Here is a 23,034-nt window from a genome sequence, read left to right on the forward strand (position 1 = left end):
AACCTGGGTCTCCTGCATTGCAGGCAGAATCTGTATCGTCTGAGCCCCCAGGGAAGCCCACAGATTGTGGAACTGGAATTCCAATTCAGTCTCACTCCAGAGCTTAAGCTCATGCTGCTGCATCAGAAGTTGCCACAACCGACAGTGCTCACCGCCTGGATGGTACCGGTCAGGACTCAGAGCACCGGGGGATGGCTGTGGTCAGGGATGACTGGGCAGAGTGAAAAATAACAAATGACTCCTAACGTATGATTGCTTTCATTGTTTGTACATCACTGTCACCTCAAGAAATGTAGAACTGAAAGGGAGCTCACAGGCCTTCTGGTCCACAGAACAAAACTGAGATAACTAAAGTCACACTCATTAGTAACAAAGTCAGCTAACAACTGAATTCATGACCCCATTTTACAGATGGAAAAACAGGCACCAGGAGATTTTTTTTTTTTTTTAATATATATCATCCAAGATTGCAAAGCTAGTAAGTGGTTAAACTGGAATGTAAACTCAGGTGACCTGGCTCCAAATTCCTCCATCACTGTGACGTACATTTTCAAGCACACTGCTTCTGCATCTTGGCCTTAGCTTATAGAGATGCATGAGTGCTAAGTTGCTTCAGTCGTGTCCAACTCTTTGGGACCCCATGAATCATAACCCACCAGACTCCTCTGTTCATGAGATTCTCCAGGCAAGAATAACAGAGTAAGTTGCCATGTCCTCCTCCAGGGGGACAGGGAATCTCTCCGACCCCTGTGTCTCTTATGTGTCTCCTGCATTGGCAGATGGGTTCTTTAGCACTGGCAACACCTGGGAAGCTTATAGAGATAGTGCTCTTATAATTTGGGTGCTTAGTCACTCAGTCATGTTAGACTCTCTGTGACCGCATGGACTGTAACCTGTCAGGCACCTCTGTCCATGGGATTCTCCAGGCAAGAATACTGGAGTGGGTTGCCATGCCCTCCTTCAGGGGATCTTTCCAACCCCAGGACTGAACCAGGTCTCCTGCATTGCCAGCCAATTCTTTACTGTCTGAGTCACCAGGGAAGCTATAATTTGGGAAGGGATTGTAATAAAAATGCAATCAGTATCCTAAATGCCAAGTGGTCAGCTTAAAGATTATAAGCCCTTGATCCTGGCTGGCTGGTACCACCACCCGCCTATCACCGCTGACGTGAACAGCTGGCTTGACCAAAGTTCACACTAACTCATGCAAAGAGCACCAAAGAATTAGGGGCAACCTGAGAAGGAGAAAAGTTCAACTTGGAAGAATTTACCCAGAATTTTATAATTGAAAAATCTGAAAAGATGCACTTTCAGTTTCAGCATGAAGATAAGTTTTTTACTTGATGGTTTTGGATTGCCACCCCAGCTGTGACCTAGACGTGATGGAGCAGAGAAGAGTCTTCCCTGAGTTTCTGACTCACAAAACCCTTGAGTGGAAGTGTTGGGGTAGTTTGCTCTATAAGAAAAAATAATCAAGCACTACCTCTTCAGAGGAATCAGCAGTTTGGCCAAATCGGGCTAATTTGTTAAACAATTGCTTCGGAGCCTCAAGTCCATCTCCCAGTCACCTGTTTGGGGGTGTCCAGGCCACCTGCACTTCTGACCAACGGGCTACGAATTCAGAACATCCCACAAACCACCTTAGGTTTGACAATTTGCTCGAATGGTTCTCAGAACTCAGGAAAGCGCTATACTTAAAATTGCAGTTTTATTATAGAGGATACGGGCTTTCCTGGTGGCTCAGATGGTAAAGAATCTGCCTGCAGCACAGGAGACCCAGGTTCAGTCCCTAGGTCAGGAAGATCCCATAGAGAAGGGAATGGCTACCCACTCCAGTATTCTTCCCTGGAGAATACCATGGACAGAGGAGCCTAGAGGGCTACAGTCCATGGGGTCACAAAGAGTCAGATACGACAGAGCAACTAACACTCCTTCTACTATAGAGGATACAGATCAGGACCAGCCAAATAGGTCTGCGTGGGTCCAAGACTCAGACCTCCTGTGCGCTTCCCCTGTGGAATCCGCCCATCTCCCCTCCTGATGTGTTCACAGCCAGAAGGGTCCTTGGAGCTCTGGGGTCCAGCTTTCTCTGGGGTTTCCATCTGTAGACTTGGCTGATGAAATCATTGGCCCCGAGGTTGGATTCAGCATTCAGCCCCACCACCTCTCCCCGGAGGCTGGAAGTTGGGCTGTCTCAAGGTCCTAACCCATTAATCATGTGGTTGGTCTTCTTGGTGAGCAGTCCACATCTGAATCATCTTGATAGCATAACTACAGGTGTGACCCAAGGGGCTTATGAGTAACAGAGATACTCTTAGGACTTGGGAAATTCCAAGAATTTAGAATCTTCCTCCCAAGAGCTGGAGAACAAGGCCAGTCAAATTCTTCATTATATAACAGGCCCCTCACCCTCAGCCTCATACTTTGCTTCCCAATGTTGGGGCTGGGATTTGGCAAGACATTCTCCTTAGCCAGTTGGGTCCCTGCTAGGCTTTGCCCGAGGGATGCTAGAGGAAGCCTGGAAGGTGAGAAAAGGGAAGCAGGCTTTACTCCTGGGTGTCTGCCTCCTGTTTTCTGCCTGTTTCTTTCCTCTTTCTGTGAACATGACCCCAGTCACACTTCCCACCCCTACAATGGCAATTTATTCCAGTACCTGCTGTAATTCCAGTTTTTAGTTTTTCAAACTCCCAGAATCAGCCTTGTCATGCCTTCTTGGAGACAACAGAACAAGCCAGCCATCAAGAACTCCCTCTGCTACTAAAGGTGTGGGTCCCAGCCCCACGGAGCTCCCCCTCCCCCGCTCCTCGCCCAGCTCTCAGAGGTACCATGACCTGCTGAGCTGCATCCCTTTCTCAGGGGTCTGTGTTCCCGTCCCTAGACCTGTCCTTCCAGTTCAGAGCAGCTAATTAACCAGTGTAGATTTTTATCTCCTGACTAATGCTCAGATGGTCAAAGATGATTCCTCTCCAGAATCAGATATTGTTCTGTCATCCCTGGAGATCACCTTGATCCCCTGGACTTAACACATCATCATAGTAGCTCTAAACCATCATTGCTCAGTAGAACCTTCTGTGATCATGGAAATGCCACACGTCAGTACTGTCCAAGATGGTAGTCAGTAGCCACAAGTGGCTGTTGAGGACTTAACTTTGACTGGTGCAACTAGTTTCATTTGATTTTAACTAACTTTACTTTAAATTGCCACCTTTAGCTAGTGGCTGTTGTGTTGATGCCACAGCTATATGACCTTACTACGAGCTCTCCCACTTACTGGAAATTATCGTTCTGTTTTTCCATAGCACCTTGTTTTATGAAATACTCTTCATATTCTATCTTAATTATTTACATGGTAATCTTGCTTACTGATGATAGACTCCTTGAAGGGCCATCTGATGGTCTCAGTACCTGGGTACATGGAAGGAAAACATACTCAAAAATGATTCACAAATTGATTGTGGTGTCTAAGCACATACAGCCATAGACAGACTGTGACTCCATGTCAGGGAGGGCGGGGAGAGCCTGGGGCGGCTGAATGAGACTACTAAGACAGAATTCTTCTCTGTGTTTCCCCTCTTGTCATCTGTAAAATAAGCCTTACAGACTAAGCTGAGGTTGGTGGTGGTGGTGGCGATTTTGTCAGTGAGTCATGTCCAACTCTTGTGAGCCCATGAAGAGCCCCACCAGGCTCCTCTGTCCATAGGATTTCCCAGGCAAGAATACTGGAGTGGGTATCCATTTCTTTTTCCAGGGAATCTTCCCAACCCAGGAATCAAAATCACAACTTCTGTATTGCAGGCGGGTTCTTTACTGACTGAGCCACCAGATAAGCAAGTTGAGGTTATCAGGAATTAAAACATCACTTACAAAGTTGGTCTGGAAGCTAAAGATTCATCTTGGCTTTAACTTTGACATTTTATCTCGCAAAACTGGGCTCAATGCCTTATCCTCCTACTCATGTTCCAGATCAACTAGGTCTTTAGGTTAAGAAAAACATCTGTCTTTTAAGGAGAAAACACAGAGAAAAAGTTCAGGAAGCTTGTCCCAGTGTCTGGGCACAAAGGGAGGAATGAAGGACTCCATTTCTTTCTGTCATCCGTTTATCTAAATGATCAGTCAATAGTCAGGAGAGGAATAAATTAGGAGTTCAGGATTAACATATTCACTACTGTATATAAAATAGATAATCAACAAGGACCTACTCTATAGCACAGGGAACTCTACTCATTTTCTGTGATAACCTACATGGGAAAAAATCTGAATAAGGGGGACTTCCTTGGCTGTCCAGTGGTTGAGACCTCTCCTTCCAGTCCAGGGGCCACGGTTTTGATCCCTGGTCGGAGAGCTAAGATCCCACGTGCCTCGTGGCCAAAAGCACAAAACAGAAAACAGAAACAAACTTTTAACAAATTTAATAAAGACTAAAAATGGTCCACATTAAAAAATATATGTTTAAGAAAAAATATGAAAAAGAACAGATACCTGTATGTGTGTGCTCAGTCACTCAGTCATGTTAAAGTCTCTGTAGCCCCACGGACTGTAGCCCGCCAGGCTCCTCTGTCCATGGAATTTTCCAGGCAAGAATACTGGAGTGGACTACCATTCCCTATTCCAAGATACGTGTATATGTAGAGTGAAATTGCTTTGCTGTACACCTGAAACTCACACAACATTGTAAATCAATAATACCCCCATATAAAATTTAAAACACGGTCATTCAACAAATAATTGTTCCATAAAAGTCAAGTACCAAGAACTACAATTCCAAAACTATTATTTTGAAATTATGTAAGTTAAATCTCTGCTAATCTCTCTCATGGTATCTTGTATTTCTCTTTGTATGCAGTAATCAAATATTCTATGAATTATATAATTATATTTGTTGTGCGTTCATCAATCAGATGGTAAGCTAAATGAGGGTGGAAATCATACCTGTCTTTTCATACCTGTATTCTCAGCAGAATAGCAATATAGTATGTACTCATTAAATCATTCTTTAATAAATGAATAAACAGAAAAAGAATAGCATATATAGTATTTTGAAAATTAGTCACCAATGCCATAATCTGATAAGAATTCATAATTGCAATTAATAAGTTTTCTTAAGAAAATTGTTGACCAAGTATTGAAAATCCTGAAGCCCCAAAGTGAATGTGGCGGGATAAAATAGGAAGCTAATACCTGAGCTTTCTTTTTTCTGAAATTCTCTCATTGCCCCACAGTCCTCCACTCCTTGAATCAGCAGCATTCAGTGAATCAGCCAAACACAAAAATATCAGTCAGGGACATAAATAGGTGTTTTTAATTTCAAAAAGGAAACAAGCGTCTTACAAATTGAGTCTCTTCATTGTAAGAGCGAGACTTTCCAAAGAAGAAAAAGAGCTTTGATCTTCAAAAAGTTAATGGTCCGAGGAACTCAGGGTGTAGGGTCAATCCTTAAACCAGAGATGAGAGGAGAATGCCTGAGGATGTGACCACAGTCCTCTGGTTCAAAAAGAAATGGATGTCGATCAGCCAGGAGGAAGACGAGGACGTGAAACAGAGCCCAAGAAGGGTTCAGATGCTGCTGGATTTACACAGTATGCCTCTTCCTTCTGGACCAAGCCCTGGGGTAGGGAAGAAGTTCTAGAAACTCTGAAGTCTAGAACCCCAAATAGGTTTAGGGAGGGGATGTCCTCCAGCAAGAGGTTGGTGCTTAGGTAACCAGTGAGCAGTTTCAGGGAGAAGACCCACGCCCCACCTTAGCTTTGCAACAGACAAGGAGAAATGGTGGTAGATTATGTTTGCAGAGAGGACCTAGAAAAGCCTGAGTCTTCCATGGCACTGGAGAGGCAGGAAAGGCGTCTGAATTTCCTGTGCCCGTAGAAAAGGATTTCTCATGAAGCTTAGGATGCTTCAGCTTCAGGGCTAAGCTTCAGGGTCCTCGTTTACCTGCCCCCTTATAAAGTCCCAGGAAATGTGTGTTCACCTAGTCCCATATTTTGTAAAACTTGCGACAGTAAAAATCTGGAACCCCAATGAATTAAGCCCATTGTCTCTTTCCATTCTAACTTCCCTCCCATGTCAGATGATGTTGGGGTAACCATGAGTGTTTTGGGCTGCAGCTCAGAGGAAGCTGAGATGAGGATATACTTATATTTTGAAGTTTTTTCTTTTTTTTTTTTCCAGTTTAACTCCACGCAATTTCTTTAGGGCAGAGGGTAGCATCATTTGCTTAGACATAGAGTAGTGTTTCTGAAGGACCTATGCTTTTAAACTTTTTATTCTGTCTTGGGGTGTAGCTGATTGACAATGTGACAGTTTCAGGTGAACAGCGAAGGGGACTCAGCCACACATACACATGTATTTGTCCTCCCCCACACTCCCCTCCACTCCAGGCTGTCACATAACATTGAGCAGAGTTCCGTGTGCCATAGAGCATTTCCTTGTTGATTATCCATTTTAAATACAGCGGTGAGAATACACTTATGTTTGAGTTTAGTCAGATGTATTCTTATGGTTCCCAGGCACTTCTGTGTATAGTTGCTTGGCTAGCCATCCAAGTATACCAATGGATACCAAAAAGCCTCCTAGCATCCCCTGTGCCAACACCCAGAGTCATGGCACAAAGTTGCAGGGCCAGAAGATGCCATCTAATATGAATACGTCCTACAGCACCAAGAACCAGAAAGTCATGGAGAGAAAGGGTTTCCAATGTATGGAGCCAGGCACCAGCCTGTGGGAAGTTCTTCTAGTCACAAGATATGAAATTACAAGAAGCGCCTTCAGCTTTCACTGATGCCCAGTCAAAATGGAGGCTCTTCCCAGCCAGGAAATATCCTCAGTAATCCTTCCCACGTGGCACGGTGGTAAAGAATCCACCTGCCAATGCAGGAGATGCGGGTTCGATCCCCAGGTGGAGAAGATCCCCTGGAGGAGGAAATGGCTATCCTTGCTTGGAAAGTTCTATGGACAGTAGAGCCTGGCAGGCTGCATACAGTCCATGGGATCACAAAGAGTCGGACACAACCGAGCATGCATGCACGCACACAATATACTTAACCCCACTAAGTGAAAAATTCATATTCTGTTTCTCAAAGGGAGCTCCACAAATTTAACTAAATCTCTCCCTACAAAATCTGGCTTCTCCCCTTGCTGCACCCAAGAGGAGAGTGGAGTGTTGGCGAACCTGCAGGGACCTTACAATGCAGGGGAACAGGGACACAGAGGGACCTACAAGGACAGAGAGAAGAAGGGCCCGTAAGGTCCTTCAGCCAAGAGGGCAGAAAGTGGGGACCAAATGCCTCCCACTGAGGCCAGATCACCTAACCGTGGAACTCTAATCAAGGCTGAGGGAGAAGAGAGAAACAAGGGAAGCGCTAGCTCTGACTGAAAAAAGTTTAAATACTCAGGTGACCAGTATCCTAAAGTGCCTAAATATTTAAACATGGAAGTAAACTGCTATTTCAGTCTCAGCATCAGTAGAAAGGGAGGACTCAGATCTTAGTTAAACTTCAGTTAAACACCTAAGATTTGGGACTGTAAAACTAAGACCCAATAAACAGATGAAAGGTAAATTCTCTAAAGAGGTTGAGTCAACTCAACTCACCACGCTGCTGGGGCCAGTGTTGAACTTGCCCTGAGTCCTGTGCTCCAGGAAAACAGCCATGGTTGTGAAACACCCCTACATTTTAATGTTTCTGGAAACAGCTAATAGCAACAAACCCCCTTTCTCTCCCATAGTCCAGATAAGACAAGGCTGTATCCCTCTGAATGGCTCCCAAGAGACTCACGAATGACTTCCTTGTTTACTGGCCTCTATAAAACCCCACACAGCCTCCTTTTTTTCCCCCTCTGAGACATTCCTCATTAATAAATTTCTCTCTATTGCAAAAGCCCCAATAAATCATCTCCTTCATTGTCTGGTACATCTTGTCCTTGATGCTGGCATGGTCTCCCTAAATGGTAACTCAGAAGCTACTTGAGAAGTAGTTAGGAGTTAGAGTCACAAAACCAAGCACAGTGGGGTAGGGCATTAAAAGGTTCTGAATGATCCTTTCAGTGGAGAGAACTTAGCAGAAGTTAAAAAATATTTTTCAAAGAAACAGAATAAAATTTCAGACTCCCAAATAATAATAGTACATACACACACTTACACACACACACACACATACACATGCATATACATGCACACATACGCACACACATACACATACAGACACACACACCCTAACACATACCACCTCATCTCTGCCTCCACACTCAAGACCCCACACTCTGGTGACCATCATCCTTTTAGAGGAAAGAAGAGAAAGGTTTCTTCTGGTTAAGGTCAGAGCCCCTCTTCCAGGGACTCTTCTGGGGACCCTCCCGGGGAAAGAAAAGAGAGCAGGAGGAGGGAGCCTGGCAGAGGTGAATCAGAGCTGCGCTCCATTTCCTGACTTCAACCATCCTTAACAACCCAGAGTCTAGTTTAAGACTTGGCTAGACAACAGAGAAGGAATGTCTAAATGTTTGAGAATAAAGAAGACATATTTGTAGCTCTTCCCAAGTTCATGTTAAGACGTGCCGAGGGAGCCTTACAATGTCACAAGCGTTATGAGGGGATTCGTGTACTGGTCATATTTATATATACCATAGCAAATACACTTTTATCCTCCCAAAAGATTACCTTGGGAAATGCACACCGATTTTTGCAGGCTTCTATGGAAATATAATTAATATTCACTTAGTAACCAGTCAAAATGTAGAAAACCAGCTTTCATGCTATATGCAATACAGAATCATCCCAAGTGCAATGTCTGTGACACAACAAACAATCCAAAGTGGAATTTTTCATCATCCTTGCATCAGCACCATCCCGTCTTTGGCCAGGATTTTCCCTAAGATCCAAAGTTGCAAGGGCTTCCTAGGTGGCACAGTGGTAAAGAGTCCATCTACCGACGTATGAGACGCAGGAGACAGAGGTTTGCCCTCTGGGTTGGGAAGATCCCCTGGAGGAGGAAATGGCAACCCACTTCAGGATTCTTGCCTGGAAGATCCCACGGACAGAGCAGCCTGACAGGTTACAGTCCAGGGGGTTGCAAAAGAGCCAGACATAAATGAGTACACACTCACCAAAGTTGCAAAAGAGCATCAAGACATTGTCTACTTTTAAAAAACTAGTCCAACATCTTCACATCATTCTTAGCTCTTAAGATTCATCTCTCAATAGGGGAAATGGGATTTTGAGGGTGTGGGTTTTGAAGCAATTCTGACAATTCTGTATCTCCATGTCTGAGTTTCATTTCCTTCCCCAAGATCAAAGCGTACATGACGGCGTTGGGTGTGGACAGGGCTGAAAGCCGGGAGATGAACGTGTCCCGTGCGCTCACTGGTGATTTATGTTAGATACGGAAATGAGTAGTGAGTGTATGGCGGGGAGTGCTTTCCCTTCTGTTTAGTATGTAGGCCGCGTCTCCCCTGGCGGCCTAGCCCGTTATCTTTCTCCTCCTTCTTCACACTTTCCATAAGCCTTCTGGTTTCACAGCGGACACGTTGTAAGTCTTCTCCTTCTAAGTGTCCCACATATGTTTCATTAAAAGTGTTTGTTTCTTTGATCAGCTTGACGTTTCTAATGTGAAAAAAAATAATAAGTCGGTCGCCTGGCACTTGGAAATGTACAGGGCCCGAGTGAGAAGCTGCAGAGCGGACAGTCAGCCTGGGGTCTCGGTGTCCCCCGTTCAGGCTGCGCTGGGAGTGGGCCCGCTGCCCCCGGGCCCGGGTGAGCACGGATGGGATGAGACAGGAAACGCTGTGGATTAAACAGCCAAGGCTGCCATAACAAGATTCTACGGGTGGGGTGGCTTCAAGCCACAGAAATACACGTCACAGTTATGAAGCCTGAAAGCCCCATATCAAGGCATCCTCAGGGGTGGTTTCTTCTGAGGCCTCTTTCCTTAGCTTGGAGATGGGCACGTTCCCCCTGGGCCTCACATGGTCTTGCCTCTGTACGGGCGCATGTCCTTTGCACGGGTGCGTGTCCGGGTGAGTGTCCTCCGTACAGGCGCGTGTCCTCTGTACGGGTGAGTGTCCACTGTACGGGCATTGAGTCCTCTGTACGAGTGTCGTCTCTACAGGTGCGTGTCCTCTGTATGGGCGTGTGTCCACTGTACGGGCGCATATCCCCTATACGGGTGCGTGCCCGCTGTACGGGCATGTGTCCCCTGTATGGGCGTGTGTCCCCTGTACGGGCCCGTGTCCTCTGTACGAATGACTGTCCTCTCTACAGGCACGCGTCCTCTGTACGGGCGCGTGTCCTCTGTAAGGGTGCGTGTTCTCTGTACGGGCGCGTGTCCCCTGTACGGGCGCGTGCCCCCTGTACAGGCGCATGCCCACTGTACGGGCACGTGTCCCCTGTACGGGCGCGTGTCCTCTGTACGAGTGAGTGTCCTCTCTACAGGCGCGTGTCCTCTGTAAGGGTGCGTGTTCTCTGTACGGGCGCGTGCCCACTGTACGGGCGCGTGTCCCCTGTACGGGCGCGTGCCCCCTGTACAGGCGCATGCCCACTGTACGGGCGCGTGTCCCCTGTACGGGCACATGTCCTCTGTACAGGTACGTGTCCGCATCCTCATTTTCCTTTCTTATAAGGACACCAGGTCTGTTAGATTGTGTGTGCTCAGTCATCCAGTCGTGTCTCACTCTTTGCGACCCCATGAACTGTAGCCCGCCAGGCTCCTCTGTCCATGGGATTTTCCAGGCAAGAATACTGGAGTGGGTTGCCATTTCCTTCTCCAGGGGACCTTCCCGACCCAGGGATCGAACCTGTGTCTCTTGCACCTCCTGCCTTGGCAGGTGGATTCTTTACCACTGGGTTTTTGAACCCGTCCTAATGACCTCATTTTAACTTTTTTTTTCTTTTCTGGTTGTGCCACACACATGTTGGGATCTTAGTTCCCTGACCAGGAATCGAACTCCTGCCCCCTGCATTGTCATCGCAAATTCTTAACCACTGGACCACCAGGGAAGTGCAATCTCATTTTAACTTAATCAGTTCTTTGCCAACTCTATCTCCAAATAGTCACACTCAGAAGTACTGGGGATTATGACCCCAACATATGAATTTGGGGGTGGAGGTGACACAGCTCAGCCCATAGCACCTGATGTGTTTGGCAAAGTACAGGAAGAACAGGGAGGGAAGAGGGTAGCCAGGGAGAGGCACCCTGCATGGATTTCTTAGCCAGGTTGAGTGGGCTTTTTAAAAAATTCTGTCTCTTCAGAGCAGTTGGGTTAGCAACAAAATGAAAAGAAAAGCACAAGGATTTCCTGTACCCGCTGCCCGGACCCGTGCACAGCCTCCCCATGATCTACATCCCACCATACATGGTGCCTTCGTTACAACTGATGAACTGACATTGACACAGCAATTGTCACCCAGAGTCCATGGTTTATCTTAGGGTTCATCCTCAGTCTTGTACATTCTGTTGGTTTAGACAAATGTATAACAACAGGTGGTCTTCCCTGGTAGCTCAGACAGTAAAGAATCTGCCTGCAATGCAGGAGACCTGGGTTTGATCCCTGGGTCAGGAAGATCCCCTGAAGAAGGGAATGGCTACCTACTCCAGTATTCTAGCCTGGAGAAGTCCATGGACAGAAGAACCTGGTGGGCTACAGTCCATGGGGTTGCAAAGAGTTGGACATGACCAAGCGACTAACACACTGACACACACACACACACACACACACACACACAACAACATACATCCACCATTATGATATCGTACAGAATATTTTTACTGCCCTAATAGAGTGGACTTTTCAGGGGCTTCACACTCCATCTATTAAGGGGCACAGAGTGGGTAGGGCACCAACACTTGAGCAGGCAAATTAAGCCATCACAGCAAGGGCCGGGCGAGCTCTGAGTCAGGGATGAAGCTCTATTTGGGACTTCTTGCCCTCTGAGGACGCCCATTCCCCAGCAGGAGGGCAGCGGTGCCTTGCAGGAGACTGATAATTTCCCCCTCCTGCTCCACCTCCTGCATGCCATCATCGCCAGGGGTAATCACAGAATATGCCACATGCACTTGTAGCCTTTGTCCCCAGGCGTCCAAGTGACTAAACTTCACCACAGCTCCCGAAGCATCATTTTTACTCACAAAAGGGCCATGAAAGCATTCTGTCCCCTGGGAAGTGATTCCACTGCCAGCCAACCCACCCCCAAGGTGACTTTCTTCAGAGGGTTATGAGAATGTAGCCCTCCTCAGGATTCCTGAGTTCCAGTCTGAGCCCCCTAATCTTCTCAACACTGTGTTACTTCCAGCTATATGTGCTTCCCTTGTGCTTCACCTGGTAAAGAATCTGCCTGTAACGTGAGAGACATGGGTTCAATCCCTGGGTTGGGGAGATCCCCTGGAGAAGGGAAAGGCTACCCACTCCAGTATTCTGGCCTGGAGAATGCCATGGACTGTATAGTCCATGGGGTGGCAAAGAGTCGAACATAACTGAGCGACTTTCACTTTTTTTCAGGTTTATAGAAAAGCCTATTTTATAGCACTTTGTGTACGCAAGACACTGTTCTAAGTGTTTCAATCATCAATACATTTAATCCTCTACCCTAGCCAGTGCTGCTATCCAAATATGGATGCTTATAATATAAACATGGTGCGTCTCAGGTGGCACTAGGGGTAAAGAATACACCTGCCAATGCAGGAGACACAAGAGACGCGGGTTCGACCTCTGGGTCAGAAGGATCCGCTAGAGGAGGGCATGGAAAGCTGCTCCAATATTCTTGCCTGGGGAATCCCACGGACAGAGGAACCTGGTGGGCTACAGTCCATGGGGTGGCAAATAGTCAGACACAGACAAGACTGAAACGACTTAGCATGCACAATATAAGCATAACATAAGTTAAGGAAGAATGTAAAAGAAGAAAGGACATTTCAATTAGAACCCTCACAGCTCCCAGCCACAACCTTACCACCTTATCAGTTCAGTTCAGTTCAGTTCAGTTCAGGCGCTCAGTCGTGTCTGACTCTTTGCAACCCCATGAATTGCAGCATGCAGGCCTCCCTGTGCATCACCAACTTCCGGAGTTCACTCAGACTCACGTCCATCGAGTCGGTGATGTCATCCAGCCATTTTATCCTCTGTCGTCCCCTTCTCCTCCTACCCTCAATCCCTCCCAGCATCAGAGTCTTTTCCAATGAGTTAACTTGTCGCATGAGGTGGCCAAAGTACTGGAGTTTCAGCTTTAGCATCATTCCTTCCAAAGAAATCCCAGGGCTGATCTCCTTTAGAATGGATTGGTTGGATCTCCTTGCAGTCCAAGGGACTCTCAAGAGTCTTCTCCAACACCACTGTTCAAAAGCATCAATTCTTCAGTGCTCAGCCTTCTTCACAGTCCAACTTTCACATCCATACATGACCACTGGAAAAACCATAGCCTTGACTAGATGGACCTTTGTTGGCAAAGTAATGTCCCTGCTTTTGAATATGCTTTCTAGGTTGTCATAACTTTCCTTCCAAGGAGTAAGCGTCTTTTAATTTCATGGCTGCAGTCACCATCTGTAGTGATTTTGGAGCCCAAAAAATAAAGTCTGACACTGTTTCCCCATCTATTTCCCATGAAGTGATGGGACCAGATGCCATGATCTTCATTTTCTGAATGTTGAGCTTTAAGCCAACTTTTTCACTCTCCTCTTTCACTTTCATCAAGAGGCTTTTGAGTTCCTCTTCACTTTCTGCCATAAGGGTGGTGTCATCTGCATATCTGAGGTGATTGATATTTCTCCCGGCAATCTTGGTTCCAGCTTGTGCTTCTTCCAGTCCAGCGTTTCTCATGATGTACTCTGCATATAAGTTAAATAAGCAGGCTGACAATATACAGCCTTGACGTACTCCTTTTCCTATTTGGAACCAGTCTGTTGTTCCATGTCCAGTTCTAACTGTTGCTTCCTGACCTGCATATAGGTTTCTCAAGAGGCAGGTCAGGTGGTCTGGTATTCCCGTCTCTTTCAGAATTTTCCACAGTTTATTGTGATCCACACAGTCAAAGGCTTTGGCATAGTCAATAAAGCAGAAATAGACGTTTTTCTGGAACTCTCTTGCTTTTTCGATGATCCAGTGGATGTTGGCAATTTAATCTCTGGTTTCTCTGCCTTTTCTAAAACCAGCTTGAACATCTCGAAGTTCATGGTTCACGTATTGCTGAAGCCTGGCTTGGAGAATTTTGAGCATTACTTTACTAGCGTGTGAGATGAGTGCAATTGTGTGGTAGTTTGAGTTTGTAGTCTATGGTATATACGCTGTTGCCCTCACCTTTGCTGACCTGAGTGGAAACCACTTAGGGAGTGGAGGAAGGTAGATACAGAGCCAGATGCCATTCTTGCTATTTTACATTTCATAGCTCTGTTCATCCAACACTGTCTAGTAAAGACACACTTCACTTCACTCTATACATAAAATTATCATAATTTAAAATATTACTAATTCAACCCTTTGCCCATTAACTTAAATCATTGCAAACAAAGGGGAAAAAGTTTTATTGCAAGCTACCTTACCTATGCTGCGTGTGCAGCCAGATGGGTAGGTCCTAGGACTCAGCCTCCCGAGAGCCACACAGAGAGGAGAGGACGGCTCCCCAAAGGCAGGGAGGCTGTGCGGACAGAAACCGCGTCAGCCCAGCGCGGGGCAATGGCGTCTGGGGCAGGGATAGTAGAGCCACATGGTACGTGATCGTTTCCTGCAAACAGGAAAGAAAATTTTGTTTATGGGGCAGTGAGTTCTGGTCTGGATGCTACTAGTAATTAGCTATAAAACCTTAATAATCCTCTTTCTCTCTAGGCTTGTTTCTTTATCTGGAAAATGAGGGTATTAAAGTACATCATCTCCAGACAATTTGCAGGACTCAGAGGATCTCTTTACATTACTGAAAGGTAGGAGAGTTAACCCTAATGTCAACTAGCATCATGAAAAAGGGAAAATCAATTATCCTCTCTAAGCCACATTTATAAAACAGGAATAGTAAGTTGCCAAACAAGATTGCATATGAAAAATAATATGAAAGATCAAGAATACTAACAGCTACCATTTATTGAGCATCTTCTATGTATTCAATATGCACTAAACACTGCCTTGTGGCTGCATCATAGTTCTCTGCTCTGTTCACCTAGTTCTGCCTGACAAAGACCCATCTTTTGTTCTTTTTACCCAATTTCTTTTTTTCCCAATACTCTACAGTTTGTTCTGATGTCTGAATAGACAAAGATAATAGAATATTTACAAATGAGTAGTCACAGAAACTTAATGGATTTTACTGTCAAGAATATGCTTAAAGATGGGGTCATGTAATAACAAAAAAAAGTCATGAGAGAAGCAATAAAGGAAGGAAGGAGGGAAAGGAAAGAGACTGAGAGAGGAAGGAAGAAAGAAAGGGAAAGAAACTCAAACTGAGATGACAAGAAATTAGAACAAGATAAAAACAAATACAGGTAAGGACAAGTGCAAGAAAAAATGCAATAACAAAATAGAAATATGCATTGAAGCTAGTAAAGACCAGGTTTAAAACTACAAAAAAGTGGGTGAATAGTGTGAAGGACATAACTGATACATTCTCTGGGATATAGGAGAGGAAATATTACAAAGATGAAATTTATGAGAAAAATATTGAGTTTGACATTTAGTCTCAGTCTTTCAGAGCAAAAGATCCTTGAATAAAATCTTTGAATTAAGCCTCTTGAAACTGAAGAAATAAATGAATGCAGAATTATAGAAAATTTCTTGAACCTAAGAAAAGAGAAATATTGAAGGGTGTCACTGTGTTACAAGCAAAGTCATGAATAAACAACCGTATTTAGACTTATAGTTGTATATTTTTAATTATAAGGATGAAGAAAATCCTATAAAAATCTGAGCTGAAAACAATTAGCTATAACAATTAAAATTATTTGTTTGTAATGCTTCCCAGGTGGCTCCAGTGGTAAAGAATGTGCCTGCCAATGCAGGAGACACAAGAGACATAGGCTCAGTCCCTGGGTCAGGAAGGTTTGCTGGAGGAGGAAATGGCAACCCATGCCATACACCAATGCTCCGTGCAAGATGACCATGGAGCAACATCTGGAGAGTTGTGAGGTTGAAAGTCAGTGAACATGAATTTTTATTCCCAACCAAATCATTGTTTTTGTATAATAGGAATTACTAAAGAAGGTATCAGATATGTACAAACTCAGGAAAATATAATCCCATCTTCCCACTAGGAAAGACAAACTACAATTGATCAACTGACCGAGAGAAGAACCAAAATTACAAACTCAAAAAGTGAAAACTAATGATATAAAAACCAGCTTTTTGTTTTCCAGTTATCAAGGACTGCCACACAAAGCCCTGATGAAACAAGATGATGGAATGTAGCATTTTCAAACTGGTCCCTTGAGTTCTGGGAGCCACAGACTCAGAGATACCAGGAAAGTTGTGCTAAAAAAATTCTGAAAGATCCCCCCCTGTTTCCTTTCAACCACAGTAGCACCATGTTTATCTCCTTCATATATTATAGTCCTGCAAAATTCAGTTTGGAAAAGCAGGGAAAGGGGACTAAAACCCATTAGTATCAATAGAAAGAACACAAACAGGAAAATCTAGGTTTGGACCCCCACTCTATCACCTCCTAATTATGTGATGTTGGACTAACCATTCATCTCTCTGACTTTTAGGTTATAAACTCATATCATCCCCATAAAAAGGTTCTTGTTAGAACAGATCAAGATGAAAAAGGAATCCTTACTGTGCTATTATTACCCACCCAGAGATCCATACATTTCTCGCAGAAACCACAGAACTTACATCATTTATTTGGAGTAGGGGCTGACTCAGTGATATTTGTTCAAGCTCCTGCTGCGAGCAGGGGTTTGATAGGTGAGACAGCTTGTCACGTGGACTAGGCTTCTCCACCACTTTCACCTTTCGACAAACACAGAGATTGTTACTTGGAGTAGAAAGAGAAATCTGTTTGTGGCCCAGGGACTCCAGCCACTCAAGCCTCACCCAGATACCCAGAAGGACTAGGAAATAAACATCTCAACCCACAGTAACCCACTCATGACACAACAGTAAGGAAGTTCTGATGTAAAGATCCTCATTTCTCAATGCATTATCTTCTAGATCTAGTTATATTGCAAGCTTATAAAGCTTAGAAAGCTTCAAGTCTTTTGAATTGTTGGTCAGTTCTTCCAGAATCTAGACCTTCCAGGATTAATTTCCACTCACCAACCTAAGTTTATCATCATCTTCCTGAACCTTCACCCAAATCTACACCTGCCTTACATAGGCTGTGCTACATTCTATAGATTGGCACCACTGTTTACCCTATATCTGTGGGTATCTCCAATTCAACTTTAGTATCTCTGAGGGGAAATTACATTTTTCAAGGGTTTGTAGAGTTCCTTGGAAAATGTTTATGTTAAAAATGTGAACTAAAGGTATATAAATTGTATATGGATTATAATCTCAATTCGTAAAGACTATGCATTGAAAAAACAGTCATTACTCAGCTGTAAAAAGAATGAAATAACGCCATTTGAAGCAACATGGATGGACGCAAAGATTCTCATAGTAACTGAAGTAAATCAGACCAAGACAAACAGAAGATATCACTAATATGTGGAATCTTATAAAATAAATTTATTCATAAAATGAGGAATTTATTAATAAAACAAAATTGACTCAAGGTCATAGAAAACAAACTTATTGTTACCAAAGGGGAAAGATGGGAGAGGGATAAATTAGGAACTTGGGATTAGCAGATACGTACTACTATATATAAAATACATAAACAACAAGAGCTTACTGTATAGCACAGGGAACTCTATTAATATCTTGTAATAACCCATACCTAGATAGCATATTCAAAAGCAGAGACATTACTTTGCCAACAAAGGTCCGGCTAGTCAAGGCTATGGTTTTTCCTGTGGTCATGTGTGGATGTGAGAGTTGGACTGTGAAGAAGGCTGAGCGCCGAAGAATTGATGCTTTTGAAGTGTGGTGTTGGAGAAGACTCTTGAGAGTCCCTTGGACTGCAAGGAGATCCAACCAGTCCATTCTGAAGGAGATAAGCCCTGGGATTTCTTTGGAGGGAATGATGCTGAAGCTGAAACTCCAGTACTTTGGCCACCTCATGCGAAGAGTTGACTCATTGGAAAAGACTCTGATGCTGGGAGGGATTGGGGGCAGGAGGAGAAGGGGACGAGAGAATGAGATGGCTGGATGGCATCACTTACTCGATGGACGTGAGTCTGAGTGAACTCCGGGAATTGGTGACGGACAGGGAGGCCTGGCGTGCTGTGATTCATGGGGTTGCAAAGAGTCAGACACGACTGAGCGACTGAACTGAACTGAACTGAACTGAATAAGCCATAATGGAAAAGAATCTGAAAAAGAATACATATACATATATGCGTATAATTGAACCAATCTGCTGTACACCTTAAACGTTGTAAATCAACTATACTTCAATTTAAAAAAAGCAGAAAATACTGAAATAGTCCACTAGATCAGCAATGGTTTTCTATGAGCAATAAATGATTATTTCTTTCTACCTTTATGTATTTTAAAACTATCTTATAACGGTCAACATTGCTTATGTTTAATGAGCTCTAACTTAAATAATGTACACAAATCTGCAGTACACAGCTTGACGGATATTTACGTTTGTGTACATACAGGTGGCCCTTAACCAGATCTATTCCATCTCCCAACAAGAAGCTCCTCAGCCCCCTTCTAGCCACTGATGCCCTCAAAAGTACTCATTATCTTGACCTCAGTCATCATGGATTGATCTCTTCTGTCCATGAAATTTTCCGGGCAAGAATACTGGAGTAGATAGCCATTCCCTCTTCTAGGGTATCTTCCCAACCCAGGGCTCTAACCTGGGTCTCCTACATTGCAGGCAGATTCTTTACTGTCTGAGCCACCAGGGCAGCCCATGGAGCAGGCAGTACTTTTACAATGGAATAAATAATAAACTTAAGTTTTTAATTATAAAAAATTTGAAAGAGATAAATAACAGAATGTAAATATCTTATTTTAACATAGACACACGCTCTTCCTTAAAGGGTTGACTGATATTCATGATTATTTCATCCCTGCAAAATAGATCTTCCAGAAAGTGGCCACCATGAGAGAGAAATAACCCACATGAGTTGAAAGTGAACCTTGGGGGCTCTGCAGGTTTGGTTCAGAATAGCAAGCTTCGTCCTAATTGTCACACACACAAAAATTAATATTCATATGAATTTGCAGAGAGACCCTGCATGAACAGACTCCCCTTTGGGATTTCTGATAATTATCAATTCTCAATGAGCAGAACTGCTGACTCCAAGTACCTTCTTTCTAAATATAGTTGAGTATATTTTGCACTTTCACAGCCTGGCCAAACTCTAAAGAAGTAAAAAAAGATGGATTATTAAAACTTTTCTATAGAGCCCAATGAGCTGAAAATATTTCTTGTTTGAAGTGCAATCATGTTCTCCATAGAATGAGTTTCCACCGTTTCCCTTCAGGTCGAAACACCATCACTGAGAGCGGCCTCCTTCTTTTGTGTGATCAGGTTCAACATAAGATGAGGTTCGGCCCTTTCTCTCTGGTGTCTCCCTAATGGACATAGCCACTTCTTTCAGCAAGCTTTATTTCATAAACTGTCATATACCCGAAAACAGTTGTCAGCATTCCCCCTCTGATGTCTCTTATTAAGTTTAAATAATGTATTCTGCTACGTTTCCACATGGAAGTGATTTTGTATAACTTCAAACATTTTAGGCCCTCCATTCCTCTCTAGAGCCTCCATATGTGGGGAGGTGTGGACGGCCGTTGCCATGGGAATCCGAGCAGCGCTCAAACAGAAAGGAGGATGGTTCCCATTTACGGTGGATCCAACCAGCTCGAGCCCTCTCTCAGTTACAGGGCTTTGCTCGCTGACCCTCACCCTGCTGCCAGACCCCTTCTGCCCTGCACTAAACCCCACTGGCTTTTCTTGATGTGTTATTTCTGGACTCTCAACATCCTGCCTCCAAACCCTGTCAGGTCCCCTGAGAGGTTCCTCTTCCTTCCCCCTTTTCACATAGAAGCTCCCTTTACTTAAACATGTTTGGGGCAATATTTTTGTTCTTCTGTTTTTCAGATCTCGCTCCCTGACCCATTTCGATGCCTCAACCATGCCCCACTCTGATCACTGAGAGATCTTCCAAGCTGTGTCCTTACCACACAGAGCAGAGCACTCTTTCCAAGCAAATCTTCACCATACCCCAAATCTAGCTCTCCATTTGCTTCTCAGTGATGGCTCCCCGCATGTGCTTAGTATCCCGAATGCCTCTTCAACCCAGAGTCAGTGGGCTGTTTTCCAGAGACACACACACACTAAAGATGAGTAATCAGAATTTTCTTCATTTCCCTTTAGATGTCCAGCCTGGTCCCCGTGTAATATTCTAGCCACATAGCAGACGCCTGCCCTGTTTAATGCTGCTGCTTAGTCACCGCAGTCATGTCTGACCCTGTGGACTGCAGGGTCCTCTGTCCCTGGGATTCCCCAGGCAAGTACTGGAGTGGGTTGCCATGCCCTCCTCCAAGGGATCTTCCTGACCCAGGGAGCAAACCTGGGTCTCCTGCATTGCTGGCAGATTCTTTACCACTGAGCCATCAAGGAAGCCCTTTTTAATAGGTTGCCACAATATATTCAAAGACTTCATGATAATCTGGCACTGAGGGCAAAACCTGGGCTTGGAAGGCAAACAGGCTTGAGTTCCAGTGTTGTCAACGCCCCAGACTCTCAGTGTCCTTAATTTGAGTGAAGGACATAAACGTTACTTTACGGAACACTGGGTGGGCAAAATCAGAAAACATAGTCTCCTATGTACCCATAGAGTGTTCACTTCTAGGAGGAAGCATTTTTAATTTGTTCTGTGACCATTCTTTCCCCTGCTTTTCTTTAAAAACAAAATGTGGGGGACGAAAATAAATTAGAAGTTTGGGATTACCATATTTATATTACTATATATAACCAACAAGGACCTACTGTACAGCACAGCAAACTCTAGTCAATATCTTGGAATAACCGCTAAGGGAAAATAACCTGGAAAAGAATATGTATATATATATGTGTATATATATGTATATATGTGTGACTGAATCACTTTGCTGTACACCTGAAATTAGAACAGCATTGTAAATCAACTATGCTTCAATTTCTTTAATTTCATATAAATTGATAGATAAATAAATGAAAACACTGGCATGCGTGTGCGTGTATGTACACACAAACTGGTATTAACCTAAACTCCCTAGACTAACCCCAAATTAAGTTGTCTCTCCCCTTGGCCACAAACCCTATCTCTTACTCCTTCCCTTAAGGCCACCATTGGTGCTGAACCTCTCGCCCCACACTCGCAGCAGAAGCGGTCTCCACAGCCACGCTTGCTCCTGAGCTCTGCATTTGCAGAACCTCCCTCTCCACTCCCACCGAGAAGATGCCCCCACGTGTTTTGCTCGCTTCTTGACTTGACAAACGTAGCTGTTGTCCAGAGCCTGTTCTCCCTACGTGCTTCTCGAGTCTGGTAAATATTAGCGGCTGCTGCCAAGATTCCCTCTCCCTCTGGTCCTTCTGAACCTAGTTCAAATCCCTCCTGGCACTTTTATAATCTTTTTTTTTTCTCCCACAAAATTCAACGTCTCTACACTCAGAAGTGAAAGCCAAGTGCCCTCTCAAATATGTCAGGTTACTTCTTTGGGTCTTCTGCTTTTTGACTTCTCTAGGTTGCTTCTACTTCTTTCCTTTTTTTTTTTTTTTTTTTTGCTCATTCTTCACCTGCCACCTGGACTTTTCCCATTGATGTCGTTGTTTCCAGTCCTCATTCAAAGGTGCTCCTAAAACACCATTTAAGAAGCTAATGAGACCTCAGTCTTGATACTATCTATTCAGTGGATACTGTGAGGACTTTAAAAGAATGAAGTAGTTATTCTGGGATAGAGGAATCTCCCAGAAATACTATTTAGTTGCAGGGGACAGATATGGACAAGTCTGTATAGTTTGATCCTTTTACAATAAAAATACATATACATCTGTTGTATGTTCACACAGAGAGATAAAGCTGCATGTTTTTTTTGCAAGGATATACAAGAAATTTTTTTTAATGTTTACCTTTGAGAAAAGAGTTCTCTGTTTGAATTTTCTAGCTTAGGTACCTTACTGACTTTTCCCCTAATATCCTCAGAAGATACCTGGGCATCAGGATTATGGCAGTTATTGTTTCTTTCTTATACTACGTGACGTATTAATATCTCAGAAATGTTACATTTGAAAAAGTAAAGCAATTATGCCCCCACCTTAGAGGCTCGAGCCTTCTTCCCCTCATTGCTGAGCCCTGGATTCTTCATCTTTCACTGGTGTCCGTAACCCTGTTCTTGCCTATGTTGGATTATCCCTTTATTCAACTCTCAACTACCCCTTAATACGTCATCTGTTCGCTGCCAGGATGCACCCATCTCAGTTCCCCAGCCTTCTCCGGGATAAGGGACTATACTGGAAGTCCGACAAAGACAAGTCAGCCCAAAGAAACAGCCTCCAAACAAAGTCCTCACTGAAATCTACTGGAGTAAGTTCCCCTGTGTGCTGTTGGTGGGAATATAAGATGATACAGTCACTATGGAAAACAGTATGATATTTGCTCAAAAAATAAACAGTTTGCTCCACAAAATTAAAAAGAAACTAAATGATCTAGCAGTTCCATTTCTAGCTATATACCCAAAAGGATTGAAAGCAGTGACTCAAACAGGTATCTGAACAGCCAAATTCATGCAGCATTTTTCACAGTAGCCAAAGGTGGGGGCAACCCAAGCATCTATCAACAGATGAATGGGTAAATAAAATGTGGAATATACATACAATGGTATATTATTCAGTCTTGCAAGGAAATTCCAACATATGCTAGAACAAGGATGAACTTAGAGGATGTTAGGCAAAGTGAAATGTCACTCACAAAAACACAAATACTGCATGAATCCACATATGTTAGGTACCTGGAATTGTCAGGAAAATCA

General features: G+C 44.0%; 1 long non-coding RNA gene across 1 annotated transcript; it reads right to left on the reverse strand.

Annotated features, from left to right (window-relative positions):
• Positions 1-4,393: 4,393 nt before the first annotated feature.
• On the reverse strand, positions 4,394-7,717 carry LOC147346328 (uncharacterized). Its single transcript, XR_015153554.1, has 2 exons — positions 7,586-7,717; positions 4,394-4,652 (listed from the first exon to the last, which is right to left on the reverse strand). It is a non-coding gene; the product is annotated as an uncharacterized LOC147346328 (long non-coding RNA).
• Positions 7,718-23,034: the final 15,317 nt, after the last annotated feature.

The sequence above is a fragment of the Bos grunniens genome, chromosome 24 (assembly GCF_055505025.1).
Source record: "Bos grunniens cultivar Pamir isolate PY7600 chromosome 24, Bosgru_T2T1.0, whole genome shotgun sequence".
Classification (NCBI taxonomy): domain Eukaryota; kingdom Metazoa; phylum Chordata; class Mammalia; order Artiodactyla; family Bovidae; genus Bos; species Bos grunniens.